The following is a 26228-nucleotide window of genomic DNA, read 5'->3' as shown; positions in this document are numbered from 1 at the left end:
AACAGTTTATCTCTCCTAAAAGAGAAAGAGTGAGATTATCTAATGGTTGAAGATGCAGCATGTGGGTGGTGTATTCCCTTGTCACTGATGCACACACATACACTTTTTAATAACAATAGGAACTTTCCATTGACTTCAAGCTTTCAAAAAAATATATGATTTTTGTACAGTCTGACAAAATGGCAGATTCCTGGAAATAAAATATTCTTTCAGCTATTATTTACAGTGCTCAGCATAATTGAGCACACCCCATTTTTAAAATAAAATTTTCTCCATTTCTCAGTAAGTATAGGCAATGCATTTTGGTGCATTTGAACAAAACAGATTTATTAATTAGATATATTTATTAAAATAATATTTTTGCTACCAAACATATTTAAAAATTGAAAGATAATACATTTAAATTCAAGCAAAATCTTGCAAAAAAAATTACAACCTACAAAATTTTTCCTTTTTATTTTTTTTGCTTTCTTGATTTTTCCTCTTTTTTTTTAATTGTGTTTAAAAATTTTCTATAACATATAAATTTGGGGTGTGCTAGTTTTTGGACCGTCATAAGCTATTTTGTTTTTGTATTAGCTCCAGATTTGTCTTCAGTACGGACTAATCTAATGTATATGCACAGATATAATATTGTTTAGCTTCCTATTTAAAATATGAAATTGAATATAAATTTAACAGATAGATTTGTGAGGGGTGGACTTATATATGCTGAGCACTGTACAGTTATCTTGTTCCATCATGCTGCACAGTTCATGCCTTTGTTTAGCATGCTTTTCATTTATACTTTGTTTCACACTCTTATTATTTGCCAGTGAAATGTAATTATTGTGGGTGACGCGGTGGCGCAGTAGGTAGTGCTGTCACCTCACAGCAAGAAGGTCACTGGTTCGATCCTCAGCTGGTTCAGTTGGCATTTCTGTGTGGAGTTTGCATATTCTGCCCGTGTTCATGTGGGTTTCCTCTAGGTGTTCCGGTTTTCCCCACAGTCCAAAGACATGCACTATAGGTGAACAGAATGAACTAAATCGGCCGTTGTGTATGAGTTTGTGTGTGTGTGTGTGAATGCAAGAGTGTATAGGTGTTTCCCATTACAGGCTTCCAGCTGGAATGGCATCCGCTGAGTAAAACATACGCTGGAATAGTTGGTGGTTCATTCCTCTGTGACCCCTGATAATCAGACACTAAGCTGAAGGAAAATGAATGAATGAATATATAAAGAAAATTCATTTTATTTATAAAACATACACACATATATATATATATGTATCATTTTTGATCAGTTTATTGCATTCTTGGTGACTAAAGCTATTCATTTCTTTGAATAAAAAGTCTATGCGTGCAAAGGAATTTAAAAAAGCAGCAAAAGGAATTGCTGTAAGCAGCTAAAGACATTGCTGTAAATGAATAGTAAATAAAAATTAGTTTATGTGATATTCATATCTGTAAAAATGTAGCCTCAGGAACCTATTGACATCAGATTTAAAGCGAACATGATTTATTTCATTTATGAACGTTACACATAATGAGAACCACTTCAGTTAACAAGGTGTTTCTTGACATCTTTCACTCTGTTCGGGAGGCTTAACAAGTATATCCACAGAAAGAAACTAGTCAAAAAGTGATTAACTGTGCTGCAGGTTTGTCATGTAGTCATCAACTCAATGAGTCAGTGGGGTCTATATAACAGGAGGAATAAGAGATTAATAAGATGTTTGGGATGACGGGAGTGCAAGCATGAGTGTTTCTCCATGTTTGTTGGCTTAATTTATTTGTTTGATAGCAACCACAACTGCACCCGCTCTATGAGACCCCACAGCAAAGCAATCTCAGTACAATATATTACCTCTGGGGCTTTATATGCTTTGAGACCTGATCCAAGACAGAGAGCATGGAGTCGTCCGCACACTCGGAAAAGGTCTTGCTTTATTCTCACCTCAATCACAACAAACTCTATGCACATGACCTGTCACGCTCTGCTCAGAAAGTCATTTAAACTCTCATGTTGGGCATTAAACCTATTCCGGGATTCTGTAAAAATAATGTCAGGGTTAGTGTAGCGGTGTAGCACAGCAGTTATAGTGCAGATATTGTTTATTTTGGGGTTTGTTGTGTTTGCTATATTTTCTGCCAGAAATATCATCTTCACAGATTTAAATGTAATAAGCATAAATAAATAAATACATAAATAAATAATGTGTAAAAATATAACACAAAATCGAAAGCTTGATTTTTTTTTTGTGTGTGTGTGTGTGTGTTCGACTATTTAGCCAGAGCAGCTTTCAATCTTGACTAGTAGACTATTGATGATGCTGAAGCACACTATGATTTTATGAAACTAAAACTGTATGTTTTAGAAATGCATGTACAGAATGTTTAAAAAAGACCGGAGGGGTATAAGCATATATAGTTGAAGTCAAAAATTATTAGCACCCTTTGATTAATATTTTTTTATTTCACAAATTATGTTTAACAGAGCAAAGAAATGTTCACAGAATGTTTGATACTATTTTTTCTTAAACTTATTTGTTTTTTTGTTTTTCAGCTAGAATAAAAGCAGTTTTTAACTTTTTAAACACCATTTTAAGGACAAAATGATTAGCTCCTTTAAGCTTTATTTATTTTCGATAGTCTACAGAACAAACCCACGTTATACGATTCATTCATTCATTCATTTTCTTGTCGGCTTAGTCCCTTTATCTTTCCAGGGTCGCCACAGCGGAATGAACCACCAACCCATCCAGCAAGTTTTTACACGGCGGATGCCCTTCCAGCCGCAACCCATGTCTGGGAAACATCCACACACACTTTCTCACACTCATACACTACGGACAATTTAGCCTACCCAATTCACCTGTACCACATGTCTTTGGACAGTGGGGGAAACCGGAGCACCCGGAGGAAACCCACGTGAAGGCAGAGAGAACATGCAAACTCCACACAGAAACGCCATCTGAGCTGCGGTTCGAACCAGCGACCTTGCTGTGAGGCGACAGCACTACCTACTGCGCCACTGCCTCGCCCACGTTATACAATAATTTTTCAAATTATTCTAACCTAGTTAACCTAGTTAAGCCTTTAAATCTCACTTTAAGCTGAAATGTGTTGACAAATTCTCTCTCTCTTAAACAGAAATTGTAAAAAAAAAATAAATAAAAAAAAATAAAATATATATATATATATATATATATATATATATATATATATATATATATATATATATATATATATATATATATTTAATTAAAAAAATATTTATTTAAAACATGACTGGAAAAAAATGGTTTGTTTGCAATTCAGAGAGCTTTGAATTCAAGTTTGAATTTAATTGTGTTTGAATTTTTTTATTGTAAGCTTTTTATCTCTCAATACATGACCTGGGTGTTTCTTATTCTGCATTTTTCTTCGTTATAATATTACAAGTGTTTTCAGTTTTTTATTAATGCTTATTATTTTTTAATTTAAGAGCACAATACTTGGCAAAAAATTTATCTTATAGCTCATACCACAGCTCACAATCATGACGAATGGAGTAGATGAGTGGGGTTTTACTGTCTCTCAGAAAAGACGCATTCACTAACCCTGACATCTAATATGACCCTGTTATTATTTTGCAGCTGTCTGTCGCTGCCGATGACAAATCCGCATTGACCTTTTCACTCAGTGTAAAATGTCCATGGATGACAAAAGTGAAAAAAATCTCAGCTAAGCAAAAATAAATTCTAGTAATGCTCTAATAGGGAGTTTTAATCATAGCTGGTAAAATGTGTACACGTTATTTTGATAGTCACCTGTAGACATTCTATTGACTATAACGTTGCAACTACCAGATCTCTTTAGATAAGCTTACAGTTATAGTTGGTAGAATAAGTTTTGACATATATTTGTAAAGTTTCTTATACAGTGGGTTGAATGTCTGTTGAGAATCCTTTAAAACATTAAGATATTAAGCAGTTAAATTAATACTTAATTGTACATTATAATTTAAATAGTTATTATAATTAACACACACACACACACACACACACACACACACACACACACACACACACACACACACACACACACACACACACACACACACACACACACACATATATATACGGCTGATAGCCGTGATATATTTAAGTAATATCAGCACCCGTAAAGCCTCTTTACCCTTTGTGTATTATTCTGCCCACATACAACCAGCAAAGAGCAGACACTACAGATCCAAAGTTTAAAAGATGCTTGCTCAACTGTTTAACTGTCAGCTTATGAATTGAATCCAAGGCGGAAGAAAGTAGTTCCTCATACAAAAGGATTTTTCAGTCTCTCCATGTTTGATTTTGTTTTTATATACACAATTATGCCTTCAAACTGTTGTGTAAACACAATTTCATACTCCTAGCAGTGCGATAAGGCTGTATATCGGCACTGGTGGGGGCAGTTTAAATTATTTTTTCAAAAATATTTCCCAAGATATTTTTTTGAGAGAGAGAGTAAATGTACTAAGGTCATTGTTATTAGCCCCCTTAAGTAATTATTCCTTTCTATTGGCTTTACAACAAACCACTGTTTTCCAATAAGTTTCCTAATTACCCTAACTTGCCTCATTAAACAAAATAACATAGTTAAACCTTTAAATGATACTTTAAACTACAGTTACCAAAACAGGTAGTAAAATAGTATGTACTGTCATCATGGCAAAGACAAAATGAATGAATTATTAGAAATTGGTTACTAAAAATGTTAGATGTAAGGCGACAGCACTTCCTACTGCGCCACTACGTCGCAATATTATTGTATAGATATTTTACACCATTACCCATTTGATGTCAAACTCTGTATTTCTGTAAATAAGATTGGTATGATTAGCAGTGCATAAAGATAAAATAGACTTCTAATTATTACTTCTAAGAATTGTATTGCGCAAATAAGACTGATTATTAAAATATCAAGGAAGCGCTTTTTTTCTGTCCCAGTACAAACAAACAAAAAGAAAATTAAAAAATCTTGTGAAGATTAAATCATGACAGAGATTTCATTAATTTGAACATTTAGAAGTTTAGCCTTGAGAAAGTGATAGAATTCTTTGAGAAGTGCTGATCAAGGCATCAGATTAAGTTTTGGGCTGAGTTTAAAAACAGGCTTTTTTCCCCCAATATTGCTGGTAGTTTGCACTATTAATTGCAAGCGATCAAACATGTTTGTGTGTTCAGGCATAACTGCTGTATGGGTTGCTTTGGAAACATTGGAATACCAGCATATGTGAAAAGGCTTTCAAAACAGATGCTGGTAGAATGAAGGTGCATCATCTCACTTTCTAAATAAGTGCTCTGTCAAGAACTCCTCCATAGAAAACTCAGCAACAGGACTGTGTATATTGTGCTGTTTGGTGCTGCAGTCATGCATGGTTTCACTGTACAGCAAGGGTGCAGTGTTGAAAATAAACTATATAAAAAATAAGGATAAAATTCTCTCTATGCATTACTAAATCCTTTGTTTATTGACATCATTGTGTAACATTAAAAGGGATAGTTCACACACAAAAAATTATATGTTCACAACCTCATTTATGGCTATTTCTGCAGCACACAATCAGATGTCATCCTGTCAATCAAATGTAACCATCTTAATAATCAGTAATTTACATGTTACACAATATTATACTCTGAATAATGACACATCTACGTAATTGCACGGATCTTCTGAAGTAATTTCCAACATAGTCCTGATGGCAAGTCTCCACCCAAAATGACAATGATCCTCTTTGTTTACAAGATTATGGGGTATCAATTGGTTGCCATCATATGATTTGAGTTTGATTAGCAGATACAGAAATTGATTTTAAAAATGTGACACACTGTACCTCACGTTTGTTTCATGCAGATTACAAAACCAAAGAACATTTGTTTTCAAGTGTAGCTGGCTCATTTTATAGTAGAAATTTCAAGCTTTATGTAGATATAATTCCCATGTCTGTGAAGCAAGTAATCGCTAAGATCCCAGTGCATTTGCTGACCCCAGAGGGTTCATAACAACGAAGCTGCACAAACTGTCATGAAAACATACAACTAGACTACAAATTCTCCCCCAGAGTACTGTCAGTCTATCAATGGATGATTGACTCCTATACTACACTCTCAGAAATAAAGGTACACGCGTTGTCACTGGGATGGTACCTTTTCAAAAGGTACAAATTTGTACCCAAATGGTCCATACTAAGACCTTAAAGGTACATATTAGTACCTAAAAAGTACAAAAGTGTGCCTCTTAAATTTTTAGATACTCATATATGCTTTTAAGGCACCAATATGGACCCTTTAAGTACAAAGGTGTACCCTTTGAAAAAGGTACCACTCCAGTGACAACTTGTGTACCTTTATTTCTGAGATTGTAGAAAGAGGGGCTTCCTTTGCTGGAGCAGCCATAGTGATCGTCACATTTTTTTTCCTTTCAAAACTATAGGAGTGACACATTGTCTGTATTCTTTGAGATTGAGACATACTTTTAAGAATTGAAGCTCAGTTTTGTTTGGCAGTTATTATTTATTTTTATTTGTTTGATTTGCATACCAAAGAAATGTTTTAACTCATATTTAGTGCTTGGCAAGTGTTCATTTTGAACCGTGGTCTTCTAGTGACTGATTCCCCTTCTGGAAAACAAGAAACAGTAAGCTGATTATGACAGTGCATCTGCTGGCCTCTCACCTCACATCTGGCGTTTTTGTGTCTTGTGGTAAATGACACACTAAGTGTATAGGCATGTCAGTGTGAAGCACATTTTGCCATCAACCAAGCCCTTCCAGAGCTTTGTCCGAGTGCATATGTGGTCATCTAATGCTAACAGCTCTCTTCAGGCCAAAGCAGGACATCGGAAGAACTGCTGTTTGCTTTACAGTAATCACCAAAGGAGGATTTCTCAGTTTTCTAGGGCAGTCATGGCAGTCTGGACATGATTTTGTGTAATTCAGCTCATGTGTGCACAATGCCAGCATCTTGATCAGAGTAGCCTGTTGTCACTGCTTGTGCTGGACAGCATCAGTCCACGGCGTTACTCATCTCTCATCTGCTCTCTTTTCTTCTTATAGCTTCCTACTCTTTCATCCTCTCTTCTTTCCCTTTCTATCTTCTCTTTTTACACTGCCCTCCTTTCCCGTCCTCTTCCTGACACATTCTTCTCTGGCCTACTTAGAGACCGAAATTCAAACTGTTTGCAAACTGAATGATTTTTCCCCCTGAACTGGATCGTTTTTGTTCTTTTGTTTTGGTTTAACTGCTTTTCTGAAGAATCTTAGCCTCAAAACCTAAGTTTAGAAGGTGTCTGGTTTTCTGCACACTGTCAGAAAATGTTTGGCAATTTTTTTATCTCATCTCATCTCATTTTCGTCCACCAAGTCCGTTGCCGAGTCGCAGGGTTAACAGTCTTAGGAGAGAACCCCTCTTCCCAGACACTTCCTCCAGCTTTTCCGGGGGGATCCAGTAACGTTCCCAGGCCAGCCAGAGACATAGACCCTTCAGCATGTCCTGGGTCTTCCCCGAGGCCTCCTCCCAGTGTGACATCCCTGGAACACCTCCCTAGGTAGGCGTTCAAGAGGCAACAGAAGGATGCCTGAGCCACCTCAGCTGACTTCTCTCCATGTAAAGGAATAGCGGCTCTACTCCGAGCTACACCCGAGTGACAGAGCTCCTCAACCTATCTATAAGGGTGCGCCCTGCTGCTAGTATCCAAGATCTTGTCCTTTCGGTCGTGATCCAAATCTCATGACCATAGGTGAGAGTAGGAATGTAGATTGACTGGTAAATCAAGAGCTTTGCCTTCCGGCTTAGCGTCTTCTTTCAACAACGGACCGATACATTGACCACATTACTGCTGCCACTGCTCCAATCCGCCTTTCAATCTCACGTTCCATACTCTCCCATACTCTCTGGGGCTCCACCCTGGAGCCAGACCTGGGGTTGGGGCTTGTATGTAAGCACCTGGTAGCCTGGTTTATACCAAGGAACCCGGTTGGGCTCAACCCGAAGGAGCGACCTGGGACCATCCTCCTGCAGGCCCAACAAACACAGAGGGAGCTGTAAGTGGCCAGTGCATTGTAGAAAGTGTGGTGATCGAAGGTTAGGACCACGACAACCTGATTGTCAGGCACAGAAATTTTCTATCTCAAGATGTTAAAAAGTCATTTTAAAGGACAGTTTGTCAAGCACATGTACAGTAACTTTCATTAAACCAAATGTGCTATTTTGGTCAAGTTTTATTATATGGAAATCCGCTAAAGTATTTGGGAAAGACTGTTGATGAGTGCAGTTAATTAAAAATCTGTGTTTGAGGACAGTCACTGACATTTAGTCAATAGAACTGCAGGAAACAGTTTGAGTCTTCATGTTTGATGTCTTCCTTTAATAAAGCTTATGTCTTTCACTTAAAGTTTGATTATATTCTCTTGTTTTGGTTCCTCTGTTCTGCCTCCCTTTCTTTCTTCTTCCCCCCATCTCTGTCTTTGCTCTGTTTTCTTCATTTTCTCCTCTATGCCTGAAGACAGTCAGTGCCCTAGTTTATTAGCAGGTTTTCTACCATCACCCCTGAATAAAAGAGCCAACACAGTTCAGTGATATGAGACTGCAGAGCAGAAACACATGGCGAGCTGTTTTCATGCATTGGGAATCAAGCTCAAGTTCAGCTCACCGGTTCTGATATTGTATGCTGCAGACACATTTAGACACACTGTATTTCTGTGGACTATGTTTAGAAGGCTGTCCAATCAAACGTGAAGCTGTCTCTGCTAAAAAAAAGGTTATGAATATTGAAGGCAGTCTGAGTCCATGGCCCCTAGGGGGTCCAAAGCTGTACTGCAGGAGGTCTGCCAATTATATAACTTTTGTTGTTGTTGTTGTTTGTGAAGGAGGAAGGATTGTGTGGCTTAAAAATACAATATTGATTTTTAACTAAAGCTAAACTTCACATAATGCAAACTGAAAAATATATTATTTTAAGTTGACTACTATTCAAAAGTTTTGGGTTGTTGAGATTTTTGGTCACACCTAATTTTGATGGTCTGTTTGTTGAGTTAAAGTTACTTTGCATCTACATGCCAATTCTCATTAGTCTAGAAGTAAACCGTTAAATTGGGTTAGGGTTAGGGTTAGGGAATTTGACATGTACTTGCAAAGTTTCTTATAGGCTTTTAAATGTCTGTCGAAGTAAAGTAACGGTATCAACAGATATTAACTAGACAGTCTACTAGTACTCAAATGGACCATCAAAATAAAGTGTTACCAAATTTTTTATTGTCTTTTTTTTTTTTTTTAAAGTCTGTCATTGTCATTAAGACTTTATTTATGTAGACTAACAAGTGAACCAATCTCAATCCACAGCATCTCAAAAATAATTTTGGTTTACTTTCGTTTTTTTTTTTTTTTTTTGGTACACTGTAAAATGTAATAAGTTGACATTACTTTGAAAATTGCCTTAACATTTTTAAGTAATGTAGTGTATTGATTTTATGTGAGCATAACTTAAAACAGCTTGTATTCACAACTTCTTAATAAAGTAAACTTCAGTACCTTTGACTCAAAATAATTAGTTGTATTAACTTCTTATTAGTGTAATAAAATTTTTTATTGCAAAAAAAAAATATATATATATATATATATATATATATATATATATATATATATATATATATATATATATATATATATATATATATATATATATATATATATATATAACACTTTATAACAAGTAGTTTAAACTTTTTTCCAATGTAATAATTTTTTATATAATAATAAAAACAATAATATTAATGAATAAATAAAAATAAATAAGTAAATAACATTTAGATATTATTTATTTATTTCTATATAAATATTATTTTATTTATTAATATTTTATAAATGTTTTTATAATATCGTTTATTATATAATCATATAAATATTATTCGATCTATTCATATTAATATATTTACACATTTTGAACATCTAAATATTGAAAAAGCCTCACATTTATTATGCATATCTCTGATTATGCTTAAGTTTTAAGTTTTAATTCCTCCACCTGTTTTCTCAGTTCTCTCATCACCATTCTCTATCATTAACATGCTTTTGACACATGACCACTTAAAAGTTGTAAAACGTATTATTGTAAATCGAGATTACAGAATCTATTTATCTTAACTTAATGTGCTAAAAATTTGGGATTGCTTGTTTAAATATTGTAAGGTACTCGCTGTCTCTCTCTCTGTCTGTCTCTCTCTCTAGATTAATTGTAATATGTAAAACAGGATAAAGGTGATGATGATAATATTAACAGTAAGTCTGCAAATAAAGATTTCCAGTTGTGTGTTGGAGATAGTGGAGCGGGTCATTGTGGGTTTCTCAGACAGTGGCAGGAGTGCACAAACTGAACTGCTAACACACAGCAGCACACACATTCCCCCAGTAAGATCTTCCTCTCTCTCTCTCTCTCTCTCTCTCTCTCTCTCTCTCTCTCTCTCCTGTATCAGTGTTCAGGTTTCCCACAAAGCTTTGATCCGATAAGGCTGGCAATGCGTTTGACCTCAGCGGTGTCGCTCTGATTGGTGAGTGTGGCCTCAGGGTATGAGGAGCATTTTCCTGTCTGTCATCTCCAGTCAGAGAGAAAATTCTGCTTAGAGACATCTCATCTCCCACACACACTCGTTCACTACAAATCTCAACCCCCCCCCCCCCCTCTCTTTTTTAATCATTCTTTTGCTCTTTCTCACTCAGTCTGTCTGTTTTAATCACCTTCTCTCATTCTGTTCAGAGGTCAGTCTGTCCTTATGGCAGTACTGAAGCACCCAGATGGCCCACAATGCTACTTCATTTGTGAGACACTCTTGTTCTCTTAAGATTTCAGTATAACTGTAATATTGTTGAAGTTTGTTTTGTTGCCAGACTGATTGTTTTGTACATTTTAGGCCTTTTTTAAGTTTTAAGATAACGTGCAAGTCGGTTTATATACATTGCTCAAAAAAAGAGTTCAGTCTTCTCTTTAATTTTATGATCTCTCTCTCTCTCTCTCCTTATCCTAAGTTGAGTGAGTTCGAAGCGTAAAAAAAAAAAAGATTTATATGTAACGTCTGTAAAAGTCACTCACCAGAATGAGTTAAGAGGAGTGAAGACTTGGAGGTGGTTAGATAAATTTGGGACAAATTTTTAAAGCAAATTGGAGGACTTTGTATAAGCAGCCTGTTAAGAAACGTACTGCAAACTTGCAATGGAGATTAATGTACGGGGCCATAGTTACAAACAATTAGTCATTTGTTTATACATTAGATCTACATGCCAACTAATTCTCATTATAATAAGACTTAAGGTTGGGTTATAGGATAAGGGTTAGTGTAAGTTGACCTGCAAAGTTTCTTATATTCAGTTAAATGTCTGTTGAAGGAGCAGTATGAACGGATATTAAGCAGACAATCTACTAATACTCAAACGGACAATCAAAATAAAGTGTTCAAACTAACTCTGCCTATTTGTTTACTTAACAAATATTCAGTGACAATAATAACTAGCTGACTGTACGTTATCTCTTACATAATGGCTGTGAAACTGTGTAATTGACTGTCAGCCCAAATAATTGATTTCCTCCACAGCTGCATTTGTTTCTTTGCTCCTGTCTCGCTCTCCACTTTATTTCTTCTCATGATAAAATGTGTTACATAATAAAATAATAATTTCAACTCATGTCCATTTATTTGGAAAGTAATAAGCTTCACATCAGGATCCAAATAGTTCCGCTGGAGGTTATTTAGCAGTAATGACCAGCTCGCTGCATATAATCCCTATTATATTTCAAAAGTAACCCAATAAATCTGTAACAGCATCATTGCTCCCTTGGCTCAGAAAAGTGAGGGTTTGGTTTCTGTTATGTCATGTTCTTTCTCCATCGCTGAATGTCGTCATACATTTTCAATACGCCATTAGTCACTGCGCCTGTGCTATCAGGCAAATATTCAGAGCTCAGCGCTGTTCACTTGGTTTGGGATGCGTGGCAGACAGATTAGTGAGGTATTCCCCCACTGTGCTTGTCTGCCATTGGCTTGGACTTCCATGGCAGGTAGCAGTGTGTGTGTATGTGTGTGTTTGCATGTCACAGAGGAGGATTGTATGCTGGGATCCACCCACTAATAGCCGACGATCTATCAAAGTCAGAGCACAACTCTCAGCTCTCCCTCTGGAACAGTGCCTTTCTGATACACCACGGAAAAGAGAATTAATAAGAGCCATCATTATCAGAGTGTGCTGTGTGCCTCAAGGGGGAAGGAGGAGAGACAGAATGGGAGAAGGGAAATAGGTGAAGACATGGGAAGAATAGAAAGGGGCTCTTAAGATGTGGATGCTGATGCAGAGAGAAAGAAATGAAGGCGCTGTTAAAAACAGATCGAGAGGGAACGCTTTCACTCTTGCACACCTAAATTTTGTTTCACAGGAACAAATGCTGTGATTGTGCTTCATTGCTACTGAGCAGCTGCTTTTGAAACTCTGTATTTTTAGTTTATATTACTTTTTATTAAAGCTCATTGCAGTGTACTTGATTTGTGATTTATAAAAAGCAAGCCAATGGTCACACTCAAAATATGATTATTGCTGCTTGTTCAAACTATTACAAGATTGGAATTACAGGACTTAAACAGCTTTAAATGAGCTGAAACAACACAATTCTTGTAATTTCTTTGACATTTTTTGTTCAGTCCACTTAAATTTGTAAACTATTAAGTTAACTTAAATGTTTTGTTTTTGGACAACATGAAGGAATTGTGTTGGTCCGACTAACAGGTTAGGGGATTTTTTGTTCCCAGCATGCTTTAATTGAGAGAGGGAAATGTTGACAATAAATTAATCTTAGGAGTTTAAAGTTAACAGAAATACTTATTAGAGTTTAATCTTCACTTTAGTTTGAATATTTAGAAGATTTTCATGTAATTCTTTTTGAGTTTTGAGATGACCATCTTGCCGAAGCACCCATGCTGTTTGTTGTTTTGCTCAGTCAGCAATAACTGTCCTAAAAATAGTTCTGAGATCAGTCTCAATCAACTGTATATTAAAATATGCTTAAAATGGCTTTTTAGTTAATTTAGGATAACATCAAATAAAACTAAGAGACTTCAAAATGTACGGCACATGACATACATAATATTATCAGACATTGAGTTTAAGTTAAATAAAAATATGAATTTATATAAACTTTTATTTGATAAAATCATATTTGACCAACTCAATTGCATTTAATTGTGTTAAAACTACTATTAGTTGGTGCTAAACAAATTTATTGGATGGAAATCCTGCCATCACTTTGAGAGTAAAAAATAACACATTCACGGTATAAATAAAATAAAATGTATACTTATCGAGAAATAAAATAATCACACAGTCCCACAGGGTTTCGTTTTAGGACCACTGCACATTACATATTGACTATTAAACATACAGTAAAGTAAAATTGATTCCAGTGACTCTCTTCATGATGCATTGTTATGGTCATGTGTCTGCACCCACACATATGTCAATATGCAACAGTAAGCTCGTTCTCCACACTGTCACAAATGCTCTCAGGAACATCTGCTGAAACTGAGGGTTGAAGGTAATACTGTTGTTAGTAATTTTCAGTTTCACAGATCCATTGATTTTCTTTAGGATACCTCAATGGCCAGGACTCATTCATTTTATTTAGTCTGTATGTTCGTCTGTACTGTATGTGCTGTTGCATTTTCAAAACTACAAAATAAATAAATAAATAAATAAATAAATAAATAAATAAATAAATATATATATATATATATATATATATATATATATATATATATATATATATATATATATATATATATATATATATACACAGCAAAATATGGGGACCCAAAACAACTCTATGGGTGTTAATTTCAACACTTTGAAAGTGTCTCATGGGGTCCACTCAAAACAGAGTTAAATCAACACTTTCAAAAGGGTTGGCACATTGACACCGAAGTAAGGGTTAATTTTAACTCTGGGCAGAGTTAAAAAAGTAACTATATTTAACACCGCCTGGTGTAATATATTGTTATTTTATTCAACTCTCTTGAGTGTAAATATGGTAAAAAGGTCAAATAGACTGTAAATTACAAAAGAAAAAAACATTTTATTTGAAAACATTCACCACTTCAACAATTCATTCAGATTTTAAAATGCAACAATGTCAAATATGCTTTAAATGTTTTATTAGTACAGACAGTATCAACAGAATATGTATGACCAGTGCTCAAAAAGGCTGTTTCAGTCCTTTGGTCCAAACTTGATGTTTCATCAGAGCAATTTGAAAGTTCAATATAGCGTCACTCATAGTTTTCTTTTGAATGCATAGTTTTCTTCTGAAATTAAATTTTAAACAACTTGGCGTGCAAATCTTTCACTGCTGGTGTTTCCTTGGTCCTCCATATCAAACACAGCAGTTTAAATGAAGGTATAAATGCTGTAAACTTGTGTGAAAACAAACTGGAGCTAGGAAATCTCATCAAGCATGTCCTGTGAATGAAGTGCTTCCCAGCCACAGGATGACCTTTTTATCCATGACGATGTAGTAGCTGCTGATCGCTCGTCTGGTGGTTCCTGATGCACGGATATAGGGTGAAGCTCATCTAAGAACTCTTCAAGACTCCAGCATGACTAAGAAAAATGTTTGAAAACAAATTGCAATCAAATTCTATGATATATTTAAAAGAACATTTAAAGTAAATGAAACATTCAAGAAATCTAAACTCACCTTTTGAAAATCTTCATGATGATCCACAACTTGACTCTCCCAGCTAGTTGAGGTGACAGGATATGGAAAAGTAGAAAAAACACATACATCACTGTTGGATCTACAAAAACAATTAGGTTAAACACTATGACTAGAACTGGAAAAACAGGCAGCTGTCAGTCCAGAATCCTCAATTTAACACAACACTTGGAGCAAAATTTAGAGGAGCTCAAAATCTTTTATATCATTTAGTGATGCTGACTTCCCCAAAATATTGGCCACAGTGTAAAAAATATTCATAAATTTACAGTTTTCTGTAAGCGTGTGCGTGCGTGTGTGTGTGTGCGTGTGTGTGTGTGTGCGTGTGTGTGTGTGTGCGTGCGTGCGCGTTTCTTTACCAGATTCAACTTGTTAGGCCCTTTCAGGTCCAGTATTGACGCCACCTTTACTGGAGTCTAGCAGATGTTTCAGGTCTAAATATAATCTAAAATATTAGGATAAGCAGAAGAGAAAAAGTGCAAAGCAAAGAGCAAAACATTATTTAAGTAACAGTTCACCCACAATACAAAACTTATCACCTTCATGTCATTTGTTATTCTCTAATGCTCTAATACCCTCTCAGCTTATGTGAAACAAATACAGAACTTTATCAAACATACCTTCATTATTATCACCACATATGACCAAGAAGGTGTGCTTGGTCATTTCACCAACTCTGGAAATACACCATCCGTCTCTAATCAGCCACTGTCACAGGGTCTTGTGTTATTGTATAGAGAACTGTGGCTGTTAAAAAACAACAAAAAATTAGTATCTAACACATATGCATAACCTTCAGATAAAAAAGAGAGATGAACATCACAAAGTATGCCTCACACTTTTTCAGATATCTTTTGATTCAGATGTTGATTATTGATAATAAATCTACAAATCAAACCTGTATCATCATTAGGCTGCTCAAATATGAATCAGTTGATTAATTTTACAGACAGGTGGCTGTTTACAACGCACTAAATTGTCTTTAATAAAACGGAAATGTTGTGTACAGTAACGTTACATGCTAAGTTTAGCCTATAGTTTAAAGCACAATATCATACGGGAGAAAAAGCTTGACTAAGATGTTCCTGACTACATAAATAGCCTAACTTACTAACGTCAGACATCCCGAGTTGGGAAAAGTCATTTTCGGGGGATACAGAGTCGATTTGCGGGAGGTAGCGGGAGAGATGAGTACCTGAAGAGCAATGGAATGAGTTGCGCGCGACGTACCTAAAGAGCGGTGGGGGTGACTTGCGCGCGACGTACCTGAAGAGCTGGGAGGGATGCGGTGGAGAGGGGTGTACAAAGTATTTAATGATCGGGCGGGAGACGCGCGATTTCCGGGAGATTATCATTCATTTGCGGGCATCTACTTGGGCATCTGGGAGTCTCTGTGCATTTGCGGGATAACGTTAACGTTAGTCCCGCAACTTCCGGGAGACTTCTGTAACGTTATATGACGGCCACGAATGAACCAGTTTAAAAGGGCCGCGGTGTTTAAAATAACCAAATTAACGTACACGAATAACAAACAATCATATGTTTTAGTCAGGAAGCCTTTTACAAGTACGCATATGTTCATTTACTCACCAGATATGTTTTAGAAACTCTCCTGAGCTTATGGAAACCGTCCAGTGTTGCTGTTAGCATCCGGCCAGAGTAGGCTAGGCTGCTCCGGGGATTCCCTCGCTAGTTTGCTTCGAATTAAAGGAGAAGTGTCGATTTTATTTTACAGATGGGTAACGAACAAAATGGCATTAAACGTGACAGAAATGTGTTGAACATGTACATTTGATGTTTTTATGCACTATGTATGCGTGAGCATTTATAAAAACATTCTTGAAAAGATGTCAATAGTAATGCAGTTAAGCTAGATACACAAACGACCATGAATGAACCGCAAAAGTTTAAAATTGTCACTCCATTCTAAAGTTATTAACTTAACAATATGTTTACAACTGTATTTCCTTAAAGAAAGTCAGTAAAATACCAACATTTAGGTAGTTTGACTCACCAGTTGCTGTTCTAAACCTCAGATGGAAAATGGCGTCTGGAAAATTCTTCAGTGACTGGGGCTGCATGAATTCCCGGATGTTGGAAATAACACCACCAAGTGTTGAAAAGATAACTCCTTGATTTCGCACTGAATAAAATCAATTCTAACTCTTATTATATTCATTTATCAAAATCTAACTCTTTAACGTCAACACTTTACTCTGAAATGCTTTAACACCGAGAATTTAACTCTGATGAATTTGCTGTGTATATATATATATATATATATAATGTGTGTGTGTGTATATGTATATAAATGCTCAAAAAATAATTAATGTTCTACTTGTGAAGAAAAAAGTACATTATTATATTATATTATATTATATTATATTATATTATATTATATTATATTATATTATATTATATGGGGTGGCGCAGTGGGTAATGCTGTCACCTCACAGCAAGAAGGTCACTGGTTCAAGCCCCAACTGGGTCCCCAGCTGGGTCAGTTGGCATTTCTGAGTGGAGTTTGCATGTTCTCCCCATGATTGTGTGGGATTCCTCTGGGTTTTGCTCACAGTCCAAAGACATGCAATATAGGTGAATTGGGTCAACTAAATTGTCTGTACTGTATATGTGTACACAGCAAAATATGGGGACCCAAAACAACTCTATGGGTGTTAATTTCAACACTTTGAAAGTGTCTCATGGGGTCCACTCAAAACAGAGTTAAATCAACACTTTCAAAAGGGTTGGCACATTGACACCGAAGTAAGGGTTAATTTTAACTCTGGGCAGAGTTAAAAAAGTAACTATATTTAACACCGCCTGGTGTAATATATTGTTATTTTATTCAACTCTCTTGAGTGTAAATATGGTAAAAAGGTCAAATAGACTGTAAATTACAAAAGAAAAAAACATTTTATTTGAAAACATTCACCACTTCAACAATTCATTCAGATTTTAAAATGCAACAATGTCAAATATGCTTTAAATGTTTTATTAGTACAGACAGTATCAACAGAATATGTATGACCAGTGCTCAAAAAGGCTGTTTCAGTCCTTTGGTCCAAACTTGATGTTTCATCAGAGCAATTTGAAAGTTCAATATAGCGTCACTCATAGTTTTCTTTTGAATGCATAGTTTTCTTCTGAAATTAAATTTTAAACAACTTGGCGTGCAAATCTTTCACTGCTGGTGTTTCCTTGGTCCTCCATATCAAACACAGCAGTTTAAATGAAGGTATAAATGCTGTAAACTTGTGTGAAAACAAACTGGAGCTAGGAAATCTCATCAAGCATGTCCTGTGAATGAAGTGCTTCCCAGCCACAGGATGACCTTTTTATCCATGACGATGTAGTAGCTGCTGATCGCTCGTCTGGTGGTTCCTGATGCACGGATATAGGGTGAAGCTCATCTAAGAACTCTTCAAGACTCCAGCATGACTAAGAAAAATGTTTGAAAACAAATTGCAATCAAATTCTATGATATATTTAAAAGAACATTTAAAGTAAATGAAACATTCAAGAAATCTAAACTCACCTTTTGAAAATCTTCATGATGATCCACAACTTGACTCTCCCAGCTAGTTGAGGTGACAGGATATGGAAAAGTAGAAAAAACACATACATCACTGTTGGATCTACAAAAACAATTAGGTTAAACACTATGACTAGAACTGGAAAAACAGGCAGCTGTCAGTCCAGAATCCTCAATTTAACACAACACTTGGAGCAAAATTTAGAGGAGCTCAAAATCTTTTATATCATTTAGTGATGCTGACTTCCCCAAAATATTGGCCACAGTGTAAAAAATATTCATAAATTTACAGTTTTCTGTAAGCGTGTGCGTGCGTGTGTGTGTGTGCGTGTGTGTGTGTGTGCGTGTGTGTGTGTGTGCGTGCGTGCGCGTTTCTTTACCAGATTCAACTTGTTAGGCCCTTTCAGGTCCAGTATTGACGCCACCTTTACTGGAGTCTAGCAGATGTTTCAGGTCTAAATATAATCTAAAATATTAGGATAAGCAGAAGAGAAAAAGTGCAAAGCAAAGAGCAAAACATTATTTAAGTAACAGTTCACCCACAATACAAAACTTATCACCTTCATGTCATTTGTTATTCTCTAATGCTCTAATACCCTCTCAGCTTATGTGAAACAAATACAGAACTTTATCAAACATACCTTCATTATTATCACCACATATGACCAAGAAGGTGTGCTTGGTCATTTCACCAACTCTGGAAATACACCATCCGTCTCTAATCAGCCACTGTCACAGGGTCTTGTGTTATTGTATAGAGAACTGTGGCTGTTAAAAAACAACAAAAAATTAGTATCTAACACATATGCATAACCTTCAGATAAAAAAGAGAGATGAACATCACAAAGTATGCCTCACACTTTTTCAGATATCTTTTGATTCAGATGTTGATTATTGATAATAAATCTACAAATCAAACCTGTATCATCATTAGGCTGCTCAAATATGAATCAGTTGATTAATTTTACAGACAGGTGGCTGTTTACAACGCACTAAATTGTCTTTAATAAAACGGAAATGTTGTGTACAGTAACGTTACATGCTAAGTTTAGCCTATAGTTTAAAGCACAATATCATACGGGAGAAAAAGCTTGACTAAGATGTTCCTGACTACATAAATAGCCTAACTTACTAACGTCAGACATCCCGAGTTGGGAAAAGTCATTTTCGGGGGATACAGAGTCGATTTGCGGGAGGTAGCGGGAGAGATGAGTACCTGAAGAGCAATGGAATGAGTTGCGCGCGACGTACCTAAAGAGCGGTGGGGGTGACTTGCGCGCGACGTACCTGAAGAGCTGGGAGGGATGCGGTGGAGAGGGGTGTACAAAGTATTTAATGATCGGGCGGGAGACGCGCGATTTCCGGGAGATTATCATTCATTTGCGGGCATCTACTTGGGCATCTGGGAGTCTCTGTGCATTTGCGGGATAACGTTAACGTTAGTCCCGCAACTTCCGGGAGACTTCTGTAACGTTATATGACGGCCACGAATGAACCAGTTTAAAAGGGCCGCGGTGTTTAAAATAACCAAATTAACGTACACGAATAACAAACAATCATATGTTTTAGTCAGGAAGCCTTTTACAAGTACGCATATGTTCATTTACTCACCAGATATGTTTTAGAAACTCTCCTGAGCTTATGGAAACCGTCCAGTGTTGCTGTTAGCATCCGGCCAGAGTAGGCTAGGCTGCTCCGGGGATTCCCTCGCTAGTTTGCTTCGAATTAAAGGAGAAGTGTCGATTTTATTTTACAGATGGGTAACGAACAAAATGGCATTAAACGTGACAGAAATGTGTTGAACATGTACATTTGATGTTTTTATGCACTATGTATGCGTGAGCATTTATAAAAACATTCTTGAAAAGATGTCAATAGTAATGCAGTTAAGCTAGATACACAAACGACCATGAATGAACCGCAAAAGTTTAAAATTGTCACTCCATTCTAAAGTTATTAACTTAACAATATGTTTACAACTGTATTTCCTTAAAGAAAGTCAGTAAAATACCAACATTTAGGTAGTTTGACTCACCAGTTGCTGTTCTAAACCTCAGATGGAAAATGGCGTCTGGAAAATTCTTCAGTGACTGGGGCTGCATGAATTCCCGGATGTTGGAAATAACACCACCAAGTGTTGAAAAGATAACTCCTTGATTTCGCACTGAATAAAATCAATTCTAACTCTTATTATATTCATTTATCAAAATCTAACTCTTTAACGTCAACACTTTACTCTGAAATGCTTTAACACCGAGAATTTAACTCTGATGAATTTGCTGTGTATGTCCTGGTCCCTTCAGGTTGGGGGTTTAGCATAGGGCTAACAACTCACCTCATAAAAATTAGACGTTACAAAACATCAACACAGTGCGTCTAAATATCAGCTTCTATATAAACGACCCTGGGAGCAAGTATATGATATTATATTATTTTATTCATTCATTCATTTTCTTTTCGGCTTAGTCCCTTTATTAATCTGGGGTTGCCACCGCGGAATGAAGCGCTAACTTATTCAGCACGATTTTACTCAAAAGAGCCAGTGATGTATTTAAGGTAGTGCTTTAGATTACACTATGCATTTTACAAGGGAACTGGAAAAACCTCAAGCTTCTGCAGTTGTTAATTTCAGTATGATTATTTACAAGTGAAACAGAATATTGAATAGGGACGAAGCTTTTTGCTCTTCTCCTCTTATCTTTCAACAATTAATTTTAAATAAAAAATGTAAATAAAAAAATCACATCACTTTTCACATTTTTAAGTAGCAAACTAACATTAAATTAAGCAAACCAGATAAAGACTGTTTCGAGCAGAGGCAAAAGTTTTTGTTTTTACTTGCACAGATAAATTGTTCACTTTAAGACTAACAATGTGCGCAAGCAAAATAAACATCGTAAACTTTGCTTTCATGCAGTCTTTAAGATGCTGAATATTCAGCTTTGACATGATAAATTGCATTCTAAAAGTATATTAAAATGGCTAACAGTAATAAAGTAAAACAATGTTACTGTTTTTTAAAAGACAGATAATTACAGATTATAGTAGCATAAGAGCATTTTGACAACACATTTTGGAAAACTCCTACAAGAAGTCACAAATCACATATATGTATTTGTTTGGCCGCACTGCAGTATATTGACTGCTGGAATCATGACAAATGACTGTACTTCCTCCTAGCTTTCCCAATATTTCAGCAGTGTAGGGGGAACCTGTCGTCAGCGCCAGCATGTGTGCGTGTTTTCTCATAATCGTGTGCTTCAGTAGACGAGAGCAGTGACTCACCCCTTCATTCCTCATTAGCATTCTTGGTCAGTAATCACTTAGCGAAGCAAAGGATGCTGGGAGGAGGCTCTTTCCTCTTTCTTCTATCATTCAAACTGCCTCTCTCTCTGCCACAATTCAATTTCTATTGCTGAAGCTGAAACAGATTAGCCGTAGACAATAGATTGAAGAGCGTGAGCAACAGTAAATAATGAAAAAAGCAAGAAAGAACAATAATAATCATAAAGAATGATAAAGGAATCCCTGCTCGGCTTCTTTCCGTTAATTCTCTGCAACGTTTTATGACTTTAAAAAGATATTGCATTTTTAACCTGTGTGTCTAAATGGTCTCTCCTGCAGGGACTCCAGTCCATTTTGAGCATGTGTAACAATGCACCAGGAGAGAGCTGTTATTAAAATAATAGATTTTCACAGCACTTTTCGGCGAATTTAATCAGCTATGAGCCTTTGGGCTGACCCAAATGGCTTAAACCACACAGAAACCCTTATCATCAGTGCCTTTTTAGTACTTCTCAAATTGTAAACGGTCTTCGCAGTTGAAATGATTTCAACAAAGATCTGATGACACTTTTGAAATGATTTATATGCTAATGGAGTTAAACCACAGAGTTTTTGCTAACTGAAATGAACCTAAATTAATTAATCAATAAAAGATGGGTAGTATAAATAAAAAATAAAACTTACAGTAATTATCAGAATCTTGAAATAACAACACAACTTGAACATAAAACATTTTAATGAGAACTATAATATTACAAAATCTCCGAAAATGTTTTCTAGGCAAATTATATTACACAAGTACTTTATGTTTTAATTAAATGCATTAGTACAACAGTATAAATGTAAAAAATCTGATTATATTATGTTATTCATTCATTTATTTTCTTTTCGGCTTAGTCCCTTTATTAATCTGGGGTCGAACCAGCGACCTTCTTGCTGTGAGGTGAACATGCTACCCACTACTTTATATTATATTATATTATATTATATTATATTATATTATATTATATTATATTATATTATATTATATTATATTATATTATATTATATTATATTATATTGTATTAAATATTTGAGTTTAATTGTTGAAAGATGCTTTTTGAATGTAGGATTATTTGCACTAAATACTGAAGTAGGGTTGCTGAAAATTTGTTGCTGTAGTTGCATTTAATAAAATCCATTGACAGTATCCAATCAAATAAATATTAAAATAAATAGATGGTGCTACATTATATACAATAAAATAATAATAAAAATAATAAAATAATATATATGTATGTGTGTGTGTGTGTGTGTGTGTGCGTGTGTGTGTGTGTGTGTGTGTGTGTGTGTGTGTGTGTGCGTGTGTGTGTGTGTGTGTGTGTGTGTGTGTGTAAAAAAATTGACAATTATATTAGGAATTGCTGATATCTTATCGAAAATTTGTTAAAAACAGCAAATCCAATGTATTTATATTGAACACTTTATACATCATTTTTTAAATGAACATACTCTTCTTGACTTGAATAGCTGTGTTCGTCTGCAAGTAAATTGAAAAATAAAGATCAGAAAATTGTGTAAGTACCCTAAATGAACTTATCTAACATGAAAATTAGACCAACACCGCATCAAGAGCACTCATCAAGATAATAAAACTATTGTATTTCCACAATAGCCGCAGGTAAGTGGTTATTTGAAAAACTGGCCTTAGCTGTTTTCTGTCAAGGGCAGGGCACCCAGTAGTATCTGGGTGCATCCTTTATGTTGCAAGCTGATATTGCATCTCTCAAAGATGCAATGTCAGGCACAATGCACTCATTAGAGCTAGTGACATCACTGTGGGGGCTAGGGTTAGGGGTAGGGTTAGGTGAGCCCATCAAAAAGCATTGCATGCAGTTCAGATTGCACTGCAGCCAGACTGCTCTCATGGCGGGAGCACTTTGTCATCCAAGTCAAATGTCTCTTGAGAGCGACATTCTTCCAAAACTGCATTTAGTAGAGATTATAAAGTATTTATCAGCACAAAACACAGAGGAAAAGCTTCTGAACCCACTTGAAAAAAAATTAAATAGCTATTTATAGTAGTTAATACATATTTATATGCTTTTGAATCAAAGCTTATGGGAGCAATAAAGTTTCCTATTTACAACTCTTTGTTAATGAATGTTGGGTCTAAAGCTATGATCCAGGGGCATCTAAATACCTAAATACCCCCAGTCTAAGATTTCTAAAAATCCTTAAAATAAGTGTAAGCGAAAGAACAAGGCCCCTGTGTCTTGCTTTAATTCATGGTTCTTATCTCAATGCAAGTGCTCACTTACAGTATATGAAAGTTACTTTATAACATACGGTCTTCTAATTACAGGATATCACTTACAAGACAATGTTCCTTATAGACAATGTAATATATATAATTATCCGCATACTGTCATGTATGTGGAACTATTTAAAAGCTAGCATAGTGCACTGGAACAGTAGTGGAGTTACATGCATGTGATGATCTTTAAGCCCGATAGCGTGAGGATTGTAATAGGATCATATTGACTGGATTGGTTGGATGCTTGGTTGACAGAGCAGCCAGGCCTGACAGTGACATATAGCGGGTATTTCTCCTGCAGAGCCTTAGACAGACAGTCAGCTACAGTCTAACCCTGTCAAAGCCCTCTGTGGATAACAAGACAAGCCAATACGACCACGCAGGTACGCACAATTAAAAACATCAACGCATGCGCGCACACACACACACACACACACACACACACAGTGATTAGTTTTTTTATTGTACAAACTGCATTTTCTATTACCCTTCACCAACTACGCCTTACTGTAAAGTTTGTATAAATTTACTTTCACAAAAAAAAAAAAAAATAAATAAATAAATAAATAAATAAATAAATAAATAAATAAATAAATCTATGTTTTATAAGCGGCTTAAAACATTCAGCCCAGGCTTATAGGAAAATACATGCGTTTTGCAAAACGTAAAATGTGTTTCTTAAGGTACGTTTTGGTGCACGTTTCAGATTACAAATCTACCAGTGGTTGTTGTCTACATTTAACATTACTTAGGGTACAAATGGTTTAAGATACACATTCTTTTTGTACACGTCTACGAGAAGCTCACATAGTGAACCACTGAGCTAAAACCTTCTCTAAACCCAACTAAAAGTTTTTTTTTGTTTTTTTTTTTCAGAAGTAAGCATCCGAGAAAAGGTCACTGTGACCATGTAGATTTACCTTGATTTTACATTGCTTCCATCTCATTTGTGAAACTGTGCTTGACCAAACTCAAACCAAACACTGTACAAAGTGAGCTACGAAGCAAACTGACCATGCCAGAAAAGTTGAAAAAGTCATGAAAATAATTATTTATTTGTTGATAATGTGTAAATACCATTACTGTGAAAAGGAACAAAAGCTTTTGCCATCATTCTGACCTGTAGCATTGATTTTTCCTAAGAATTGCAGTCAAACATTTGTTAAAGTACACTTTTGGGGTTTCACAAAATGGAGATTGTATTTCCAGTGAGCCCCTGTTGAAAAAATTGCTGTCCATGGTGCTGTTTCCTTATAATTCCCTTCCTCCTTGTAATAGCTATGTCATACCTATTTCATTTTATAAATTTGTGTCCATATGTCACAAAAACGCGCACACACACACTCATAAGTATGATTGTAAGCACACTCAAAAACACTCAAGCAGATTTAGGAGAAACTCTCTTAGAACATTCATATGCACACAGACAGCTGCTTTCGGCTCAAGCTGTGCTGAATGCTAGACCTGAGAGTCTTTTTGTTCATCTATCTGTGTTGACTTCTCTTCCTTTAGGGACATTCGGCTGCACTTTTTTTTTTTTTTGTCCAAATGTTCACTATACGCTATTTCTTATTTTCTCTATTGCATATTTGGGTTTAAAACACTTTGATGCCTAAACAATATTCCATAGAACTATAAAAATGCATAAAAATAGGTTAATAAGAAAACCAGCAATAATCAAGAATGATTATTATCAGTGTGAAATCAGTTCAGTTCATACGGCACATTTAGTTCTACAGAACTGCTTGTTTTGTTCTAGTTAGTTCTAAAGCACACAAAACAGGTTTAAATTCGCAAATTGCAAATGCAAATCCATTCATATGTCATTTAAATTTAAACCGTTGATAAAAGCTAATTTTTGCACCTTTTTTTTTTTTAAATAATTTTAAAAATAAATTAAATAGAATACCGAATGATGAAAATAATTTTTTGAAAATATTTAGAAAATAAAAACTAACATACTTTTTATGCCATTCCATAATTTCAAATATGCTTGTAGCACATTTCATAGTGGTTTAAAACCAAGACGTTTTAAACCAGCAGCATTTTATACAAATGCAGTTTTATTAGCATTTTTTTATTAAAGAAGTTCAGAAATGAAATTAATGTTGAGTAGCATTAAAAGGGTAATGCTGTATCAAGTTTTAAATTAACATACCACCTACACTAAACCGTCTATAAAACCTAACCAATAATTTAACAAAGCAAAAGTGAGATACATATAAAACAACCATGCTGCTTCACCTTGTTTGTCTCTGCTTCTGAGCAAGTTGTATTTATGTATGTTAATTATTATTTGTCCATTACTGGAATATTTATATTTCCAAATAGCATTTGAGACCTTGAGTG

The 26228-nt window shown here is 35.5% G+C and overlaps 1 protein-coding gene and 1 long non-coding RNA gene across 4 annotated transcripts in view; one reads left to right on the top strand and one right to left on the bottom strand.

Annotated features, from left to right (window-relative positions):
- elfn2b (extracellular leucine-rich repeat and fibronectin type III domain containing 2b) overlaps positions 1-26228 on the top strand; it is a 168094-nt gene that overhangs the window by 118447 nt on the left and 23419 nt on the right. Inside the window, exon 3 of one of the 2 annotated variants that reach the window (XM_087244770.1) lies at positions 10487-10561. The exons of the other annotated variant lie outside the window; for it this stretch is intronic. The gene's annotated coding sequence lies outside the window, so the exon portion shown is untranslated. The remainder of the gene's footprint in view (positions 1-10486; positions 10562-26228) is intronic. 2 annotated transcript variants of the gene reach the window in all.
- On the bottom strand, positions 14105-20389 carry LOC141381355 (uncharacterized). Of its 2 annotated transcripts, XR_015480988.1 has the most exons (10): positions 20334-20389; positions 19910-20016; positions 18940-19066; positions 18679-18764; positions 16778-16906; positions 16354-16460; positions 15384-15510; positions 15123-15208; positions 14746-14788; positions 14105-14648 (listed from the first exon to the last, which is right to left on the bottom strand). It is a non-coding gene; the product is annotated as an uncharacterized LOC141381355 (long non-coding RNA). The 2 variants fall into 2 exon arrangements; XR_015480989.1 differs by lacking the exons at positions 14105-14648; positions 14746-14788; positions 15123-15208; ... (1 more) ...; positions 16354-16460; positions 16778-16906 and adding exons at positions 17661-18204; positions 18302-18344.

Source organism: Danio rerio, chromosome 3 (assembly GCF_052040795.2).
Source record: "Danio rerio strain M-AB ecotype USA chromosome 3, GRCz13ab, whole genome shotgun sequence".
In the NCBI taxonomy this organism is placed as follows: domain Eukaryota; kingdom Metazoa; phylum Chordata; class Actinopteri; order Cypriniformes; family Danionidae; genus Danio; species Danio rerio.
This window is presented reverse-complemented; position numbering and strand designations above follow the sequence as displayed.